The 20,663-nt window shown below is 40.8% G+C and overlaps 1 protein-coding gene across 1 annotated transcript in view; it reads right to left on the bottom strand.

Moving 5' to 3' along the window:
- Positions 1 to 20,384, bottom strand: part of PAK5 (p21 (RAC1) activated kinase 5) — a 241,800-nt gene extending 221,416 nt beyond the window's left edge. Inside the window, exon 1 of the mRNA XM_070419915.1 lies at positions 20,111 to 20,384. The gene's annotated coding sequence lies outside the window, so the exon portion shown is untranslated. The remainder of the gene's footprint in view (positions 1 to 20,110) is intronic.
- Positions 20,385 to 20,663: the final 279 nt, after the last annotated feature.

Raw genomic sequence — 20,663 nt, 5'->3', positions numbered from 1 at the left:
CTTAAGAATTCATGAACATCCAACCTCAAACAAATTGATAGGTGTATACTGTTCAAATAAAACATAGACTGGCAGATAAGACTAGAAATACTACAAACAAAGGTATTGGACATCACTTAGACTAAATAAGAGCCAAAATAACAGTAATTACTAAAAGTATTTTTCCTGTCCAAAAGTTGACCTGACCTAACAAAACATGAAATTATACAGGGAACATGATACCAAATTACTTAAATCACGAGGAATCATACTCTGCATGGGAAAGCCAAAGAAGGACAATATTAGGAGAAATTGAGAGATTGGATGCATGCTTTTCATGTTAGTTTGGTATGACAGTATGTCCCCACTGACCCACATAAGTTCATTCCCAGAGAAACATTTAGGTGGCAATTATCACTGATTTTCCTCCCATTACGTGAGGTTCTAAATATGCTAATGATTTTTCATTTTAATTTCATGCTAAATCAGTATGTCCACACAAATCTATTTCCTACCAAGGTTCCAAAATAGAAGCAGCCGTACAATGGCAAAATTAGGACACAAAGATAAAAAGTGACGATCACAAGAGGATGATGAAAAAGAATCTATGTATAGTGTCTTTGGAAGCTGCTAATTCATTCCTAGGAAAAATAGGTATTTTCACATACAAACAGTCCAATAAATTAGGGTTGCCAAAACTATGTGACCAGAGAAATTTCACTGGGCCAGAAAACTTGGTAGAGAATACTAAAATTACATCAGGCAATTTTACTGTTATCCACACTAAGAAAAAAAAATTTTTCATGATTACATCTATTGCTCCTGCTTGTGATAATCTGTGTGAATCCTCTCTCCCTCAACTCTTATCCAGGTGATTTGAGAGAAAGTTAAGTCCACTCTGACTATGACACCAGGACGGGGTTTGGACTCAAAGAGCAATAAGAACATTCACCAGGCTAGACTACTAAGACAAGGAATGGGCACTGTCATGTGACCCATAAAAGTAATACCTGAGCTACTGAAATTCATTCCTAAGACTTTTGTTGGAATTCTTGAATCCCTGAGTATTTTCTACTGGATTTTGAAATCAGTAGGATATAAACCTAGAGTAGCAGAGTGAGGGGGTGGTGAGGAAGGACATCTGTCCAGAAAAGTATAAGAACCTTTCTGAAAATGAAGCCCACAGAGAAATATGTAGAGCTGAGACATGTGGAAGAAATGGCACCATGGTAACATTTTTGAGCTCCTGATACAGTTGTATTTCTGGACTTTTTAGCTCAATAGGTCAATAAATTCCTAGTTTTCTTGTATGCTTCAAGTTGGATCTCTTCAAGTTTAGTCTCTTTCAAGCAAAAGAATCCAATTGAAGACACTCACTCTCCACTTTCCAAAGCATCTGGCTACAAATACAACTTTAGCTTACAGAATACACTCAGTATATCCTCTTCCTAATGCCAACTGTCATGAAAATGAACCAAGAGGTATAAATCAGGAGAAGGCTTACTTTCTTTAAATTCAAATTTCCCTTATGTACAGAAGGCACTCTTATTTTATATTCTAATTAAATTAGGCCAAATTTCTTTTTCAGTACTTAGACTTTAATTTGCAGCCATGATTTTATTAATATAAACTGATGGAAGTACCTGGAAATGCTAGGGTCTCTAATCGATTGACTCAGTCTCTCTAAATCTCTGCAGAGACAATTTCATACCTTCTCCACTCTCCTTAAAAATGCCCATCATCATTGCAGGAAAACTACAACCTTCCTCCTCAAAGTAAACAGATGACTTTGGCTCCTTCTTTAAAGATAAAATGAAAAGGCTTCAGACAAAAACTTTTTTAGGTTCCCACCACCAATTTTTCCTGAATCCATCCCACCTCTCCTTTACTCTTGTTCCAGAACAGGCTCCTGCCTATTCTTCCATGTTTCTGTCCTCTGGGTTCATCTCTGCATGATTATCAATCATCAGTTCTCTCAACTACACGTTCCATCTCCTTCTCATAACTGCTTCCTTCCCATCAACTTTTAAACATGCCCAAGCCCATCCATCTATATATATAAAAGCCTAAGCGACTGGCCGACCAGCCAGTAGCTATGATGCGCGTTGACCACCAGGAGGCAGATGCCCAATGCAGGAGCTTCCAATCTGCAGTGACTTGGCAGCTGCAGTTCTTGGGTGACACACCTGGAACCAGAGAGGAGGGAGCCCGATTTCGGGGTGGGTGCATCACCAGAGAACTGCCCTCTTACAATCCAGGACCCCTCGGGGGATGTCAGAGAGCTGGTTTCGGCCCAATTCCCACAGGCCAGGCCGAGGGACCCCACTGGTGCACGAATCTGTGCACCGGGCCTCTAGTCTTTATATAAAATTCTCTATTCCTGACCAAACATCCTATTTCAGTTATACCTTCTATTCTTAACTCTTCCAGTCCTTCACACCAAAATTCTTGAAAGAATTATCTTCACTCAGTGTTTTCAATCATGCACCTTCTGTTCTCCATCTCCACATCCTGAAAGGAGAAATGAAGGCAATGTGCACCTCTACGGGGTTACTGTTTGGATAAGGGACATACACAGATAAAATAATTTATACAGAGGCTAACACGCAGTTAAATCTCAGAAAGTTCCAGCATTATTATTCACTCATTTATTTAGTAAAGATTTATTGAGCAACTCAGTGAAGGGTATCATGTGAGATGTTTTATTATAAATACATAAAACCTAGCTTCTTCTCTCAAGCCTCTGACAGTCAGGAGAGAGAAGGAGAAAAGATAACACAGCATGGTGATCCATTTCACAAAGTTTGGACCGAATCAATGACAATGCAAGCAGAATCAGTGCAGATGGCCATTCAGGCTGTGGACTATAGCATTTCAGGAGGCAACATTCTCATGGACCAGATTATAAATCATCAGTTCTCTCAACTACACAATGTGAATGATGTTATTTGAAGTTTTACAATACTTAGGTCCTGAATATAAAAGAATTGAATAGTGAGCCCTGAAGTCCTGACTAAGGAAGAGCAAAACTATAACTCTCAGGTTCAACAATTAGAGCAATCAAGATGGTAAAAAAAAAAGGGTTCAGTGTTGATGATTCAAAGACACTCAAGACCACTCTTATTCTGACTCTAATAGCTCTTCCCAAATTTCTTCTCTTCATTCCTTTAGGAACACCAGAAATTTTGAAAGTATTCTCTACACCTTTCTGGCATTCCAGGTGGGAAACTCCAGCATCCAAGGTGTTGTCTGGTATGGAAAATCCAAGGTTTGTCTAGAGGGCTCCTTGCAATATCAATAATGATGCCTTTCTTAAACCCGTATCTCAAATGTTAGGCTTATTTTTTAAGAGCACAATGATTTGGGGCCTGCTAAGGCTAAATAACTTACTGGCAATCTTGATATGACCTCCTCCGCTTTGTATCCCCTTCTTGCTCCACAATTCTTTGAAACAGATGGCCAATTTTAAAACACTTTCCCTACTATCCTACTCATACATTCTCATCAAGGGAACCATCTGGGTTATTTTTTAAATCTCACTACAGGCTGCTAACTGCCTGTCCAATATCCATTCCTCACTTCTTGCTGATCAAGTACATTTTGATACCCAATGTTAAAATTCACTAACATTTACTGTATTCACAGATATAAATATAACTAAGACTTGTGTCTCTGCTCTCATCAGACATATTATGCACTCTTTTTTCTCCATTGAAAACTATTTTTAGTTTGGGGTTTCTAGCAGGCTTAGACTCATTAAAATCATTTTTATTATCTATGCCAATAGATATAACTTTTATTATGTTTTCTCCAACTTTCCCTACTTTCTAGTTATCTACACCTAAAAATGATCATAGCAGGAGCCACATTACAGTAAGTGCTCACTTAACATCCTATGTAATAAAGAGGTGGTATGCAAATTGACCATTATACCTTCACACAAGATGGCCACCCCCATGTGGTCACAAGATGGCCACCACAAGATGGCCAGCAGGGGAGGGCAGTTGTGGGCAATCAGGCCAGCAGGGGAGGGTAGTTAGGGGTGACCAGGCAAGCAGGGGAGGCAGTTAGGGGTGACCAGGACAGCAGGGGAGGGCAGTTGGTGGGGACCAGGCCTGCCAGGGAGGGCAGTTGGGGGGGGACCAGATCTGCAGGGAAGGGAAGTTGGGGTGACCAGGCCAGCAGGGGAGGGCAGTTAGGGGTACAGGGCCGGGAGGGGAGGGCAGTTAGGGGCGACCTGGCTGGCAGGGGAGGGCAGTTGGGGGTGACCGGGACAGCAGGGGAGGGCAGTTGGGGGCAATCAGACTGGCAGCAGAGCAGTTAGGCATCGATCAGGCTGGCAGGGGAGTGGTTGGGGGGTGATCAGGCTGACAGGCAGAAGCAGTTAGGGGCAATCAGGCAGGCAGGCAGGCAGGCAGGCAGGCAAGTGGTTGGGAGCCAGCAGTCCTGGACCGTGAGAGGGATGTTCAACTGCCGGTTTAGGGATTGGGCCTAAACCGGCAGTTGGACATCCCCCGAGGGTTCCCAGATTGGAGAGGGTGCAGGCTGGGCTGAGGAAGCCCCCCCCCGCCCAGTGTACAAATTTCGTGCACCGGGCCTCTAGTCATCAAAATGTTTTTGGAAACTCCAACTTAAGTGTAATAATGAAACCAATTTTATTATAGGCAAATTAATATAAACAAGAGTTAAGTTCCTACAACATATTTACAGTCACAAAACCATCACCAAACTTCTAAAAAAGACTCAAAACATTTGTAATTTAAACACTGAAATAAATGGAGCTATATGGACACTTAAGAAAAAAAAAGTAATAAAAAACAAATAAGATAATTATTTTCCAACCTGCAGATAGTAGTTCAGAATGGTAGGTGGCCAGTGATTGGAGCCTATCTCAGCAGCTTAGCTCACAGGATGGGACCCACCATTGACAGGAAGCCTTCCATTGCAGAGGGCACTCATGCACACACCCACACTCACTCAAACTGGGACAATTTAGACATACCAATTCACCTCACGTGCATCTTTGAGATGTGGGAGGAACTCAGGGTCCCCAGAGAAAACCAAAACAGACAGTGGCCCCAGATGGGAATCGATCTTTTTCCTAATCGATATTATAATGAAACACTATTAAATGAAATGATAATATTCAAAGGACTGCTGTATTTGGGACACAGAGTTCCATTAATGCCTTGGAGGAGATGGCGTACCAACTGGCTCACCAGTGCCCTAAAAGCATGAAATTGCATCACATGGGCAAATGACTTACTCCTGGGGAATATTTTATCCTTTCTGTTTCATCACAAGGTCAATTGTAGCCTTACTTCTGTCCTATTTTTCAACATTAGCTGCATTTAACAGCTGCATGCTTAATTATCTAAGGCTCCAGTTCAGCACCTGCGGTTATATTATCTTATTCATTTGGAAATGACTTTGAGTGCAACTTATTCAGGCTCAATGCCCTTTTACCCATTGGACACAGGGTGTCCTTATCTACACTAACATAGGGTCCAGTTAATGCATGCAGTTATTTAGCAAAAGTTTGGATTTTTTGCAACTTCTGAAGAGTTTTGCAGGAACACGCTAAGGGAACAACAGTTACGGTTATAGCAAGCCCCATTAGTGTCCGCCCAGATGTTTACTGACTTCCAACTGCCAGTATACAGTTACTCAACATCTCCACTGCAAGTAGACAGCCACTGGAATCTCTAATGTCCAAATTAAAGTGCTGATTTACCCCCTAGAAACTTACTTTTTCCAATATCTTCCCTTCCTTAGCTGAAGGTAATTTCACTCTTCTAGTTGCTCAGGCCAAAAAGCTTGGAGTGAGCCTTGACATACTCTCTCTCTCTCTCTCTCTCTCTCTCTTTCTCTCTCTCCCTCTCTCTCTCATAACCCATACCAATCCTAAAAAAACACTACCTTAAAAATATATGAGAACTGTGTCACTACTCACCACATTCACTGCTACAAGCCTGGTAAAATCATCATCATGATCTCTTATCTGAATTATTGCAATGTCTTCCGGATCAGTCTCCTGCTTTCATACTTTCCCCTTCTTAATAGAGAAGCTAAAGTGACTCCTAGGAACTATGTCAGATCCTGTCCTCTTCTCAAATCTCTCCCTCTTGCTCAGAGAAGAGGCCAAGGTGTTAATTTCTGTCTACTGGATCTGACTGACTGCTCACCCCCCTGACCTTGCCTCCTTCTGCAGCCCCCTCATTCACTTTGCTCCTTGCACTTCCTCAAATAGCCAGGTGTTCTACCTTGAAGCCTTTGCACTGGGTTCTCTGCCTATGAAGCTTTCTCATTGCTATCACAGGGTATTTCTACACAGGTAGTTCCCTTCCCTCCTTCAAATACCACCTTCTTAGTGAGGCATATCCTGACCACTTCCCTCCCTATTTCAAACTGAACTTTTCCTGCCATCATCTCAGCACTTCTGATCTCCCTGATGAGCCATTTTACTTTTACAAAGTACAGATCACCTTCTTACATTCTATATATTTACTTACTATGTTTATTATTTATTATCTGTCTCTCCTTGCATAGGAGAGGTTTTTATCTATGTTTTTCGATGTGCCTCCACATGAGTAAGTGCCATCCCAAACAAACAACACAGTAGCGCCCAGTGAATGTCTGTTGAATGAATGATTACTTGGGAATGCTCATTGTAATATGTTTCCTATTTTTCTTATCTGGCCTATCAAAGGACAAAGCAAAAGCAAGCAGATATCACCCTAGTAGACAGATCCAATTATCTTAATTTTAATCTTACCAGTTAAGTGATTTACTTCGAACCAAAAGATTTTCTATTTTACAGTGAGATCTATAGTCATTGCATACCCTGGTATGTGCAGAGAAAAAAAAAAAACAGCTCCCTTCACTGGGTGGGCTGTACTCCGTGTTTCAAATAAAACTGAGGTCTGAAAAAAAGGGGGGGTAGTGGGAATCACTTCCTAAGATCTCTCACTCTTCTAGCTCAAGAAATAAAAACTCTAGGGACAACTCTGGAATTTTCTATCTCATTTGTTTTTCATTAATTTTAGTAAGGTACAGTGATATCATTATTCTCAGTCGCCCTGGGTGACTCCAATATTGATTTTGAGATTTTGCCAGCCATTCTATAGAATGCATGTCATTATAAGGTTCTACTTCACTTCTGTGGGCATATTTGCATTCTGAATGTTTTATACTTTCCAGATGATAATGTCATGTGAAATATGATAGCATACTTTTCAGTTCTAATCATTTCTACCTCCAGCAAACTCAAGACCCTTTGGTTTCTTATTCTATTTCAGTTTAATTCAAATGTAACACAAGAGGAAATTCTTCATAATTATCTAATGTTGAAAAAATAATTTAAAAGTTTAGTTACTGAAGCCAAACTATGAAAATATTCTCACCGAATATTCCCAAACTCTATATTTTAAATTATTTATTATATTTAAACAAACTGACTCATTTTCAGAAAATGGTAGATTAAGAAGGAACAATATATAAGAATAAAATGATCCAAAACTAAAGAGCAAGCCTCTCCTCTAGTGTAGAGGTTACAAATTGAAAAGACTTCAAGGACTAAGAGGGTAACATAAACATGTAAAATGGGCCAATGATAGACAGCAGGGAGTGGTGTGGATTGTGGCAAATTGACTCCATTACCTGCCTATGGTGGCAGCAGCTGCTACTTAGCCAAAGTGGATGGTTGTCATGAGGAAAGGTGGTCAGTGTTGTCAAGTTTTTATTTGTGTATATGATTTTTTAAAAATATATTTCTTTATTGATTTCAGAGAGGAAGGGAGAAGGAGAGAGAGATAGAAACATCAATGATGAGAGAGAATCATTGATCGGCTGCCTCCTGCACACCCCCTACTGGGGATCGAGCCCGCAACCCAGGCATGTGCCCTTGGCCGGAATCGAACCTGGGACCCATTGGTCCGCAGGCTGACGCTCTATCCACTGAGCCAAGCCGGCTAGGGCTGTATATGATTTTTTTAAAGAGATGTCCACAATCTGGATTTTTAAGGGAAATTGCACACTCTGCATGGCAAACAGAACACATCCAGGCCACAAGACTGGAAACTCTAATTAGCACCGTCAAATGTTAGTACCTACTAAAACTCAGTGTTCTATAGCTTCCAGTTTCGACAAGATATCTTGACTATATTTCATAGATAGTAGGAGTCTCCAGGTGGTGTTACTTGATTCCTGGTTGTTAGCGGAGTCTAGATGGCAAGTGTTTCTTTCAACCAGTATAGACGGCTAATATGCTGATATAGGTACCCACCTCAGGAATCAAAGCTAAAGAAAACACAGTAACCTCTTTCATAGAATCTATAAATTGCCTTTAAAAAGATCCTCCCAGTTATCATCCTAGAATCTTCTCTGAGAATCCTGCCAAAATTCATATGACCAAAAGCCTAAAGAGACCCTGGGTCCTACACTGGGGGACCCCTTTCTTAAACCACTTACTTTTAATCATTTCCCTCCCAAGCCTTCCCACTTTTTTGTTTTGTTTTGTTTTTTCATTTTTTAGAGCATCTGTTACTATGGAAGCAAGGGTGCCAAAGACTTGGACAGAACTGAATAAAACCCCAGCTTCAGGATAAAAATCAGCTGATGTTCAAGCAAGGGTCACACCACCAACCAAGCACATTCATATCAGGTGTGGGACAACAGAGCACCAGGTGTAAGTTGCATCTAGTAATCAACTATGTATTCTTAAAGTGTTTTTTTTAAGAAGCTCAGTTTATATACTCTATTTTTTTAAATATATTTTATTGATTTTTTTTACAGAGAGGAAGGGAGAGAGATAGAGAGTTAGAAACATTGATGAGAGAGAAACACTGATCAGCTGCCTCCTGCACATCTCCTACTGGGGATGTGCCCGCAACCCAGGTACATGCCCTTGACCGGAATCGAACCTGGGACCTTTCAGTCTGCAGGCCGACACTCTATCCACTGAGCCAAACCAGTTTCAGCTACTCTATTTTTTGAAAACTTGCTCTGAGCTTATAGTTTGCATCATTACTTTCTCTCTTTTTAGTATACTTAGAATAGGTACATTATACCCCTACCTAATATTTAGATTTTTTTCTCTAACCAGGAACAGAGAGCATTCATTTTCCCTGCCATGCTTTTCCTTGTGTAATGTAGAAAATGAACACTGGTGTGCACTTATTTTCTAAGGAAATAGGTTAGATCACTGATAGTTCCCATTCCAGAATTTTAAACTATGGCCTTTCCCTTTGACATCTGGGCTCATTTTCTTTAAATTTTTATTTATGATTAGAGAGTGAGAGAGAGACATCGATTTGTTTTTCCATTATTTATGCATTCATTAGTTGTGAAATGGCGAGGGCTAGGCCCTCCACCTTGCCCCAGGGTAAAGGCTATGCCCTCCATCTTGCCCCAGGGTAAAGGCTACGTCCTCCATCTTACCTTGGCCACGTGCTTGGCAAGGAGCTTCTTCCCGGAAGTCTAAGACTCTGCTAGCCACACCCAGGAACAAGACATCGACTTGCGCCTGGCCAATCGGCAGAGCACAGTCCTTTCTCCTCCCCTTACTCCAACCCCCCCTTTAAAACCCGTCTCTAGGCGGGGTTCTCTCTCTCAGCCACTTGGCTTTCCGTTGTGTCAGTGAGTCTGGTGGACCGGGAGCTCAAGCTAGCTTGAAATACAGATTCTTGTGCTTTTGCATCGGATTGGCTGGCTCCCTGATGTGGTTTCTTGGGGATCTTGAAATCTGGGCATAACAGGTTGATTTTTATATTTGCCCTGAACAGGAATCAAACCCACAACCTTGGTGTTTCAAAATGATGCTCTAACCAACTGAGCTACCTGGCTAGGGATGGGCTCATTTTTTAGCTTAGGTAACATCAATTCATCCACAAACATTCATTAAAGACCTGACATGTGTATGCATAAAGCTAGGTACTGGGAACACAAAGACCAAGATACAAGATACCTGCTGTAGAAGAAGGGAGTCTAGTACAAGAAGGGAGTTAAATAAGAAACATCTACCAAACACTGTGATGAATGCTTTAAGAGGGATAACCCAGAACCATGAAGAATATTTTTTTGGGGGGGAGATGGTATCTGGGTAGGGACTTTTCAATGAGAGGGTGATAATCAGATGATCAGATGTTCATTTTCGGGTTGGAATGAAGACAATGAGAACAGGTAGTAAGTTGACACAAGGTCTAATTGAGAGAGGCTAAGAGGAATGGCAGTGGGTACAGGGAAGGGCACATGTGAGAAAATTTTAAGTTGATGAGATTTAGGGAGCTCGTGGCTATGAGGACAAGGGAGAGTGGAGTCTACCTGGAGCAGTAAGAAAATAGGACACAATTTGGAAGTAGCTCTTATCTTAAAAACTCTCAGAAAGTGTAAAACAAACTACTACTTAACTCAGGTTATGAACAGCTGTGATTCAAATAGTATTGGAAAATTCTGTTTACTATTTGTTTCCATGTCTCTATAATCTAGAGAAGGAACAACATTTTTCTAAAAATCATACAGATGAGGATCACTCTACATTCAGTTTCTGTAAGGTGTATTTTTTTTTTCTTTATCCCCCTCTTCCATCAGTGTTTATATATTTAGAGATTAAGTCATACCCACATAGTAACTGTTCTTACTTTGGGGGAAGAATCTCTCTTTTAAATAAATGAATACATTTCTACTCTTCTCTTCCAGGAAGTTCTCTCCCTGGGTCAGTAAATTGCAGTGGAGCTAAATCAGGAAAGGGAGCAACTCAGTTGACAGTAAGAACAATTAGCTAGAAAGTCAGTGTTTTATGCACATCCATTTGGGTAAATCAAATGACCATGCTTAGAAGAAAGGGATCAAGTTCCACCCAGAAAATAACTAAGAGTTTCTAAAATAGTGTGTCAACCTTGAATGTGAATTTGAATTGAAAAGTGAGGCTAACAGCTTTTGAATCTATCTATTATAGATCTTATATTTGGGACCTAATGTGTGAGTGAGCTCTTGCCCCGCCCCCCCCCCCCCGACCCCCCATAATGTGTTATATGAGTGATGGAACCAATAATGTTTGCATAAAATCATCCTGACAATGGAGTAATGGAGGCCTGGGGGATGAAACCGTGCTTTAAGGAAAAACAAAGATACTCTCCTTTGCCAATTTACCTTCATCACCAATGGCACAGATGGCAATGCCTTTGAAAACTGGCAGAAGCATTCCTATAACTGACATCTGTTTTAAAGAGAAAGTTAAATTTGTTTCTTATACAAGCCACCGAATATTGATTTTTGGCTTTGATCATTCAGTTAATCATAATCCTGAACACAGCCAAGCAGTCAATGCATTTACTTTCCCTTTCATGAGGAAATTTGCATGAAGAGAAACGCTGAATCAGAGGATTTGAGAGTCAGGTGGGTTGATTAATCCAGCAATTTTTAAATTATTGAAGGTTGAAAGGACTCCAAACAAAGCTTCCCTTCTCACCTACTGAATTGCCATAAGGCACAGTGTTGATGGACAATGGGATTCAGATGAGCCAGGATTTGACTGCTCTTTGTTACCCTGTTTAGCCTGCATGATATATTGCCTTGACTGAACTATTTTATAGAGCTCTATGAAGACTAATTAAGACTCGCAGGTCAAATAGGTGGGTAAGGGCTTAACACATCTTGTTCAATATGTTAGCTATAATTTCAGTGTAGTCTACTTTTCTTATAATCTACATTGCTATTGCACAAGCAGCTAAAGTGTGTGTATATGTGTGTGTGAACAACTGAGTGTTGCCTTTCTAAAATAGCTACCCACGCAGGCCTGATTTTAACATTTGAGGAGGCAAGAGCACAAATGGAACACAAATGGAGTCCTGATTATTATATATCTTAGATATTTAAATATGATAATTCAAGCTACAATTATTAAGTATGATCCATGTGCCTAGCCTAACAAATATGCCTTCATAACAACCCAGAAGCCAGGTTTAAATATAGAACTCTTGAATTTCAGACATAACAAAATAAGGAAAGCCAACCTCCTGCCCCTCCCCCTTGCTCTTTCTACCCTGGCCTCCAGGACTTGTGTGTGGACTACAACATCTGTAAGTCCAAACTCCCATTATCAGTCTTTCCTCAGCCCCACTTGGGCCCATGAGCCTTAGAAGCTGGGAAGTCCAAGGTCCTGGGTATGTGGAGCAGGACCCAGAGGGGGCCAAGGTGGCACGTGGGCTCTTAGGTGCAGGAGGGTGTGGCCCAGCTCAGCTCCTCATCATGCAGTGTCCACAGCAAGGACCCTCTTAGTAACTTAAGATTTCCTCTGTTCTGTTTTTAGTGCAACAGGAGAATAATTGCCCTTTTCCCTTCCCTTTGCACGTTTTCTTTCCTCTGGGAAAAGTTTATAAACAGTTATCAAAGCAACCCGAACCTGCGCATTAAATTACCTGGTTAGCCACAGATGTTTCCTACTTAGGATGAAAACTATAGGAAGAATACACACTGGCCCATGGATGATTTTTCAGTATTATGGACCAACAGTTATTTAAACCAAGAGCCCAGTGTTCTCAGTGGATGAAACTCAGACATTGCTATAGGACCTGCTAAATGCCCCACCTCGTCCTCAATCCTGACAATTCTATTAGCTACCTGATAACCAACCTTCTAGTAAATTCTCTTTGCTGAAGATACTAGTAGACAGTTTATTTCATTTGCATGCAAACTAAAGTCCATGCCGATATACTTGGCAGAGCCCCTGACATGAGATAATCAATGAACGTTGGTTACATAAATGAATAATCACAACCTGAATGTGTATCCCTGCCATATTTGTAAAATAGTGGGGTTTTATTCTGTTTCATAAAACAGTATGTTATCATTGACTAAATTTTGAAAAATTTGGAACAGTATAAAAAAAAAGTAATTCATATTTCTACCACCCAGGCATTGCTTAACTTTGTTTGGGTTCCAGTTTTTATATGTCTGTGTGATATTTCTACTTCACAAAACACATATTGAAATGCAGTAGTGCATTTGGTTATTTTCACTTAAAATTGTTGTTCCACATCATTACATAATATTCAAAATGATCAATTTCAACATCTATGTAATAGTCTATCATTTGGAACCCTTAGAATACTTTTAACCAGCCCCCAATTTTTAGTTACATAAGTTTATTGTTTCTGTTATGCAAATTATGTAAATAATACTCTATATAAAATTTGTCTGTATCTGCAAACACTAAAATAAAAGTAAAATTAAAAGCCAGAGAAATAGCCTGACCTGAGTGGCTCAGTAGGTTGAATGTTGTCCTGTGCACTGAAAGGTTGCTGGTTTGATTCAGAACAGGGTGCACATGTGGAAGGCAACTGATCTCTCTCTCTCTCTCTCTCTCTCTCTCTCTCTCTCTCTCTCTCCTCTTTCTCTTTCCCTCTCTTTCTCTCTCTCTCTCTCTCTCTCTCTTTCTCTCTCTCTCAGGATTTTTTAAAAAGCCAGATAAATAGTTGTGTCAAATAACTTGAACTTTTAAAGCCTCTCACAAATATTTTCAAACTGTTTTTCATGAAAGTTGTATCATGTATGTCTCCTACCAGTACTAATGAGAATATCCTTCTCACAGCATCCTTGCCAGTACCTTACTATTTTATACACACACACACACACACACACACACACTGTTTAATACGTGAAGCATAGTATCTCACTTTTGTTTTAATTTGCATTTCTGTGATTAATAATAGGAATATTTATTAAATATGTGTATGAGCCTTTTTATTTCTCCCTTTTAAATTACTTATTCAGATATTTAAACAACTCTATTAGCATGTTATTTTCTGCTTACTAATATGCAAGAGTTCAGTGTAACTATTACATTATCTGTTCTGTCATTCGAGGTGTCAGTACTTTTCTCCATGACTGTTTTCTGCTTTAAACGATATTTTTCTACATGAAGAGGTTTAAAATATCTTTAAATCTATCTTTTGCTTTTTGATTCTTTTCATTAACTTTATATTAAAAAGCCCTTTCCCGAAATGGTTAAATATCTCCTTCTAGCCTTGTTTCTTGCTTGGCAGGTGAATGTTCCAATTTATTTGGAACAGTTGGGCAGTGGTTCTCAACCTTGGCTCCACATTAGAATCACCTGGGAATCTTTTCAAAATCCCGATTTCTGGGCCTCATCCTCCGAAAATTCTGTTTCTTTGTTATGGGGTGGGGCCACAACATTAGTAACAAAGAAACAGAATTTCCGGAGGATAAGGCCCAGAAATCAGGATTTTGAAAAGATTCCCAGGTGATTCTAATGTGCAGCCAAGGTTGAGAACCACTGGTCTAGGCGGGAGTCATGTAATTAGAAGTTCTTAGTGGAATGTTTTCTACATAGCCAATTTCCTTGACTCTTGTCAAATACTCTCTATTTCAAAATGCTTTTCCCATCACATTTCTTTATCCAAAAACTACCTGAGCCTATTTCCAGGCTCTTCTATTCCATTGAGCTATGGATTGATTCTTACACCAGTACTACACTGCTATGATTATAGCTTGATGATTAGATTATTTTTTTTTAATTTCTGGAAAGATTACTCACCCACTCCATATATATTCTTTTGAAAAATTTTCTTGACTTCTGTCATATAGTTATTTTTCCAGACAAATTTTAAAATCATTTTTTCAAGTTTTCCCAAATCCAAATGCAATAAAACTAATTAATCATGAAGAAATAACCAATTCATCATTTTCATCTTTCTACCCAACAATAAGGTATGTTTTCATTTGTGTGTTTCTTATTTTATGTGTCTATGTAAAATTGCATAGTTTCCTAAGCCTCTAGATATTTCTTATTAGTCCCCAGTGTTTTATGTACATTTACTATGTTTTCTAGGTAATTTATATTTTTGTGGACAGAAGCATTTTCTATTGTATTTTTTAGTTGGTAAATGCTGGCATTTTGGGTAGCCATTGTTTTTTGAACATGTATTACATAACCATCACCTTACTAAAATCTCTTATTAGTTTCTTTAGGTTTTAATTTATTCAATTGTGTATCCATCGCTTTTAAACAAAATCAAGACACAATGTCTGATTTTTCATTACTTAGGTAAAAAGTTATACTTAACCGTATGCATTAGCAATTTTTTTGTTTTTAAAAATCACCTCTTATGCAAAAAATAAAATGACATGAAATTGAGGACACCCTAGAAATCCCAAATGTAACCTGTGTTCCTGTGTTGAACCACATTCACTGCCCTCAGGCACTCAGTCTTGCTATTCAAAACTGCCAAAAAGAGCTCTGAATGAGAAACATTGTCACTTCTCACTTGGATTAAACAGGACAAGTCAAATAATTCAGCTGGTTACTAAGAATTTTGACACCAGGAACATGTTCTCATACAAGGAGCAATCTGTCTCTTATTTTAAGCCCAGAGACAATAGGCAGGATGACTTTTAAAACAGAACAGAGCCCACTTAGATGTATTCAGAAAGCAATTGCATGGCCTTATATATATGAGCAGATTCTCTTTTCCCCAGATAAACATGTTTTCTATTTTAAAATATCAGGATAATAATATCTACTAATTATCAATTCATCAAATATTTGTTGTGCATCTTATTAGATTCTGTGTTGAGAAACATTGGAGGGCTATCTATAGCAATAAGTAGGGATAGGGACTGATGAGAACCTGGGGTATAACAGAAGTTTAATAAATAATGTTATTGATTATTAATTATTATTACTTATTAATCTTTAAAAGGCTAAAAGTCTAGTTCACCATTGTCTTCCTAGGGCCTACCATGGCAAATATAAATGTCCAACAAAATATTTCGGTAATATTTGTTGATTGACTGATATATTTTTACAAAATCCTCAATTGCCAGAAAATATTTGGACTCAATTATTAACTGCTCACTTAAAACCAATTCTTAATAGATGCTTTTGTTAAAGCCAAGAATACTCCTCTTTTGAAGTCATAATGAGGTTCTTAATTGCTCTTTTTATACAACATAGTAAATTTAAAATTTTCTAAAATATCAGATCTTTAAAATGGCCCAGAAAAAAATGGCTATGAGGAAGAGTATTCATTCCTTCACTCATTCACCAAACATTTATTAAACATCTTCTACATGTAAGATACAAAATAAACTGCCATCACAGAGCTTACAGACATTAAATAGCCAAACAAATAAATAGAAAAATAAGTGCTATGGAAGAAAAGCAGCAGGGCGATGAGAGATTTGGGTTATGGGGAAGGGAGATCAAAGAGGCCCAGGGGGTGAGTACAGCTTGAATTGCAAAGTATAGGGGGCAAGTGCCTGGGATATCCAAGAAACAGACAGCAGAACAGGAAGGGAGCAGCAAGAGGAAGAGATACCCAAGCAGGCCAAGTACCCAAGACTCTGAGGGTCTCTGGAATTTGTCCCAGGAAAGTGGATGTATTTTATGTAGGGGACTGACATGATCCTCTGTTAATGGATAAAGTATCAGAGGGGCCAAGCAAGGAACCAGGGGTCTTGTTAGAAAATTATACAAATAATCCAGAGGAGAGATGAGGACTTGAAGTTTGATGGTGGTGGTGGTAGGGATAGAAAGAAGAATATATCAAGATATATTCAGAGATATGAATAGAAAGACTGAACGTTTAAGACTGTGTGATGGTTTTGGGTGTGGAAGACAAAGGGAATGCAGGTTTCAAAGATGATTCTTGAGTTTCTGGCTAAAGCATCTCCATGAACAGAGGTGCCATTTACCAGGATAAGAAAGATTAGAAAGGTGTTAATGAAATATAGTAGCAATCATCTCAGGTAGAAACTATAGTTTAACTTTAACCTTGCTGTTTGGTTTCTGTACTTATTTGTTTGCTAAAATAATAGAAAAGTTATTTTGATTTTCTGAATTATATAAATTATCCCATTTGATTAAATACCCTATTGATTGTAATGTGAATATCCCATGGGTTGTGGTCATACTGGTCTTAGAAAGCACATTTTCCTTTACCTGGAAAGGACAGCAGAATTATCCCAAGGTCAGAGGGCTCCAGTTAAGGTGTCCCTGTTGACTCAGTGTTCTGGAGACCCAAAACTGTGATTTAGATAACATGCTGCTTCTGCTTCTGTAAACTGCTTTTTTGCAAACCATGTTCCTCATTCCTGACCCGAGGGCTCTAGATAATGTGTTTGTGTCAATTCAGTGATCTGGAGATCCAAAACTATAATTTAGATAACATGCTGCTTTGCTTCTGTAAACTGCTTTTTGCAAATCAGGTTCCTCATTCCAAACCCTGGGATGTAATCAATACCTTTGTGATCTTTGCCTATATAAATTCAGTATTGCGGCCATCTTATCACTATGAGATTTGGGGAATGGCCCCTCATAGTCCTGGATTGCAATAAATGTGATTCTTTAATTCGACTTCTTGAGGCGTCCTTCTGTGATTTGCGGGGTACATTACAACAGTAGCAAAAAGAGAGGAAGGCAGCATTAATAAATCTATTTGGGACAGGGTGTTTTAGGTATCTTTTCAAACTCAGATCCTGGATTGTCTGGGTTTCCAGGAAAATGACATTTGTATAAGTGAGGTATGTTTGAATGCTGCTCTTCCCTATCATGTTTGGGTAAATGAAACCTCAAATAAATTAAACTTTAAATAACTTTTAAAGTCATTCCTGAGCCCATACGACTCTGACTTTACCTTCTGCTTCTATGCTGACAAATATTAAAGTAGTCATCCAACACAGATCTTAGGGATGTTGGCATACTGGGCCAAAATTCATGTCCTACCAGAACCTATAAATGTGATCTTATTTGAAAACAAGATCTTTGCAGATGTGATCAAGTTAAGATGTGGTCCTACTGAATTAGGGTGGACCCTTAATCCAATATGAATAGTATCTTTATAAAAAGGCGGAACTCTGCCATGTGAAGATAAAGACACAGATTGGAGTTATGTGGGTGCAAGTCAGGGAACACCTGGGGCTATCGGAAGCTAGAAGAGGCAAGAAAGCCCCTCCCATAGGGGCCTCAGAGGGCACACAGCCTTGGCTGCACCTTGAATTATGGACTTCTAGCCTTCAGAACAGTGAGAGAATACGTTTTTGTTTTAAGCCACTTCGTTTTTGGTAATTTGTTATGGCAGCCCTAGGAAACTAATACAATTGGGAAGATTAAATGAGATTGCATATTTGAACTTGACTAGCATGATACAAGGTACCTAGTATAGGTTAAATAACATCCATTTCCCTTCCTCTTATAATGGTCACCACTGTTTTCTTGGTGGTTCATATCATGAGTAACACACACACCACACGCACATACATTTAGATAAGTCTTACTTACCTAAAGTCTCCCTACGCTTCTTTTACAGATGAGGAACCTGAGGCTGGGGAAAGTTAAATAGCCTGCCCCACATCACAAATCTAAATACGAGAGAGTCAGAGCTCAAACTCAGCTCTGCCTCATCAGCAAGATGAAACCACACCCTAGCACACCTGCCTCTCACACCTGCAGTAGTTCAGCAAACTCTGACACGGTGAAGGAGAGGCAGTGCCAAACTGTGTTTTCAATGACTGCAATTAAAACTCACTTTTATTTACAAAATGAAAAACTGCAGGGACCTAGTACAATCATTCTCTACCCATTCACACAGGAAGAGAAACATTTTATTCTAAGACCAATACTATCCATGAACTTGTCATCAACTTGTACTGTTTCCATCTGCTTTGCACATATGTATTCCAAGTCAAGGTATCATCAGATTGGACATTTGTAAGTTTAATTTCCTTAAAGGCATTTTTCCTTAAGCATTCCCCATTTCATTTTGCTGATACTGACTCATTTTTGCTACCTAAGGAGACCATAAAATAAATACTGTATGTATGGCGAGAAGTGTCTCTCAACTTTGTAGTCAAAGATGGGCATCCTTTAAATTATAAAGCAAAAACAAAACAAAACATATTCTAAATCTAAATTGATTTCCGTCTCTGGGTTATACTGCTGAATATAACAGATATACTACTATAAGGGGACAGGGCTGTTATTATGGGGTGTCAGTTTCATAGGCTCTAGTGTGGTAGGGGCTTGTGAAGAGCATCTAGCCCTCTGGACTCAGGTGAGAGTGTCTACATGTCACCAGACCCCAGAAGAGAAAAGGATGCGCTGAGAGGTTCTGTGAGTTACCTAAGACCCTGTGGAATGTCAGGTTTCCTGATTGCCCCCTAAGTGCATTCAGCCTTCTAAGCTATCAGCAACTATTAACTATGACACTTTCCTCTGGCGTTGTGTGAACTTCTCTTTTTCTTTATTAATTTGGCCTAAAAGTGCCCACCACTGATAGCCCCAGTCCTTCAAATTCCTTTAATTGGTATCTAATGTTGAATTCACTTGTGCCCCAGGTTTAAAGCTTCAGATAGACACGCATGGGTTCAAGAAGGGCTAACACGCTTCTCCAAACTGGGCACTCGTCTCTGGACTTTGCAAGTTTACCCTCCAGGAGGCCCACAGAGCACTCAATTTTGACAAGAGTTTGGCACCGAGGTCCTCTTCCATGCTCTGCCCACACGCGTGCCATGAGCAGAAGTTCTCTCTCTCTCTCCATTACAACCCACCACGCACACACACACTCCAACGCGAGTAACAAAGAAAAACACAGCCCCATAAAGGCTCAGCTATTGCATCTTGCAGTCCACACCTGCCAAGAGACAAAAGCCATAAGGGAATCCTGTCCTGGCAATATGTCCAACACTCCTTGGGAGATGCAGGCACCGTGGCACCCCTGGGCGGGCACGCACGGCTGTATACACAAAGAACTGCTACTGGGCTTGCCAGTGGTCCGGGGACCAGCGCACTCCCAAGACTGGATCCGGGGTTCCCCTCCACGCCCTCCCACCCAGCAAAAAGGAACTATCCTTTATTCAACCCGTGGAGAGCCCAGTCTGGATGGTAGCGCATGGGTGTGTGAGAGAGGGGCGGGGGGCGGTCCCCGATCGCCAGCGGATCCCCAGCCCTTGACATCTCCTAGGAGATGCACAATCGCGCGCTGTCACAGATGTCCGCTTCGCATCCTCTCGCGGCAAAGCCAGATGCCCCCGGTCCCAGCCGTGCACATCCCCGCAAGCGCCCCTCCCCGCGCCCAGATCCACCCAGGCAGCCCCTCCGGGCGCGCCTGCCTACCTGGCGGCTGGCTGTCAGCGAAGCGGCGGTGCCTCATCCCCTTCTCAGCCAGGGCTGCTACAGGGCTGGGAGCGCCATGTTCCCGGTGTCCACCGGCGCACGCTGGGCAACTACTACGGGCTGGGGGCAAGGGGTGCGGGAGGCCGTTGGGAGGTGGGGGGAGCAGATCCAAAGCTTTCTACTCTCCACCCAAGCCTCCCCCAGCTACTGAGCATGCCCAGCTGCCCGGCGTCGCCCCTCGGAGGACTTTCCGTGAGCTCACGCAGCTATTCCGGGTTTTCGTGGCAGCCGGCGGGAGGCAGGCGGGAGGCAGGCGGGAGCAGCTGCGGGGGGTGGGGGTGGAGAGGTGTCGGGGGAGGGTCGGGGGAGTGTCTACTCACCGCGGAGCCGGGGCAGGAGAGAGCCTCCTTTCGCCCATCCAATCGCACCATCCTCTGCCCGCCCCGGAGGGGGCAGCTCCTGCACGCCCCCTCCCCACACCCTCAGGTTTTGCAGAAATTTTGTCCAGGACTAATGCAGGGTGAGCTTTGCTCAGAGGCGAGCTCAGAGTGGG

This window comes from Myotis yumanensis, unplaced genomic scaffold, assembly GCF_028538775.1.
Source record: "Myotis yumanensis isolate MYYU_CA2020_CCGP unplaced genomic scaffold, mMyoYum1.0.hap1 SCAF_7, whole genome shotgun sequence".
Classification (NCBI taxonomy): domain Eukaryota; kingdom Metazoa; phylum Chordata; class Mammalia; order Chiroptera; family Vespertilionidae; genus Myotis; species Myotis yumanensis.
This window is presented reverse-complemented; position numbering and strand designations above follow the sequence as displayed.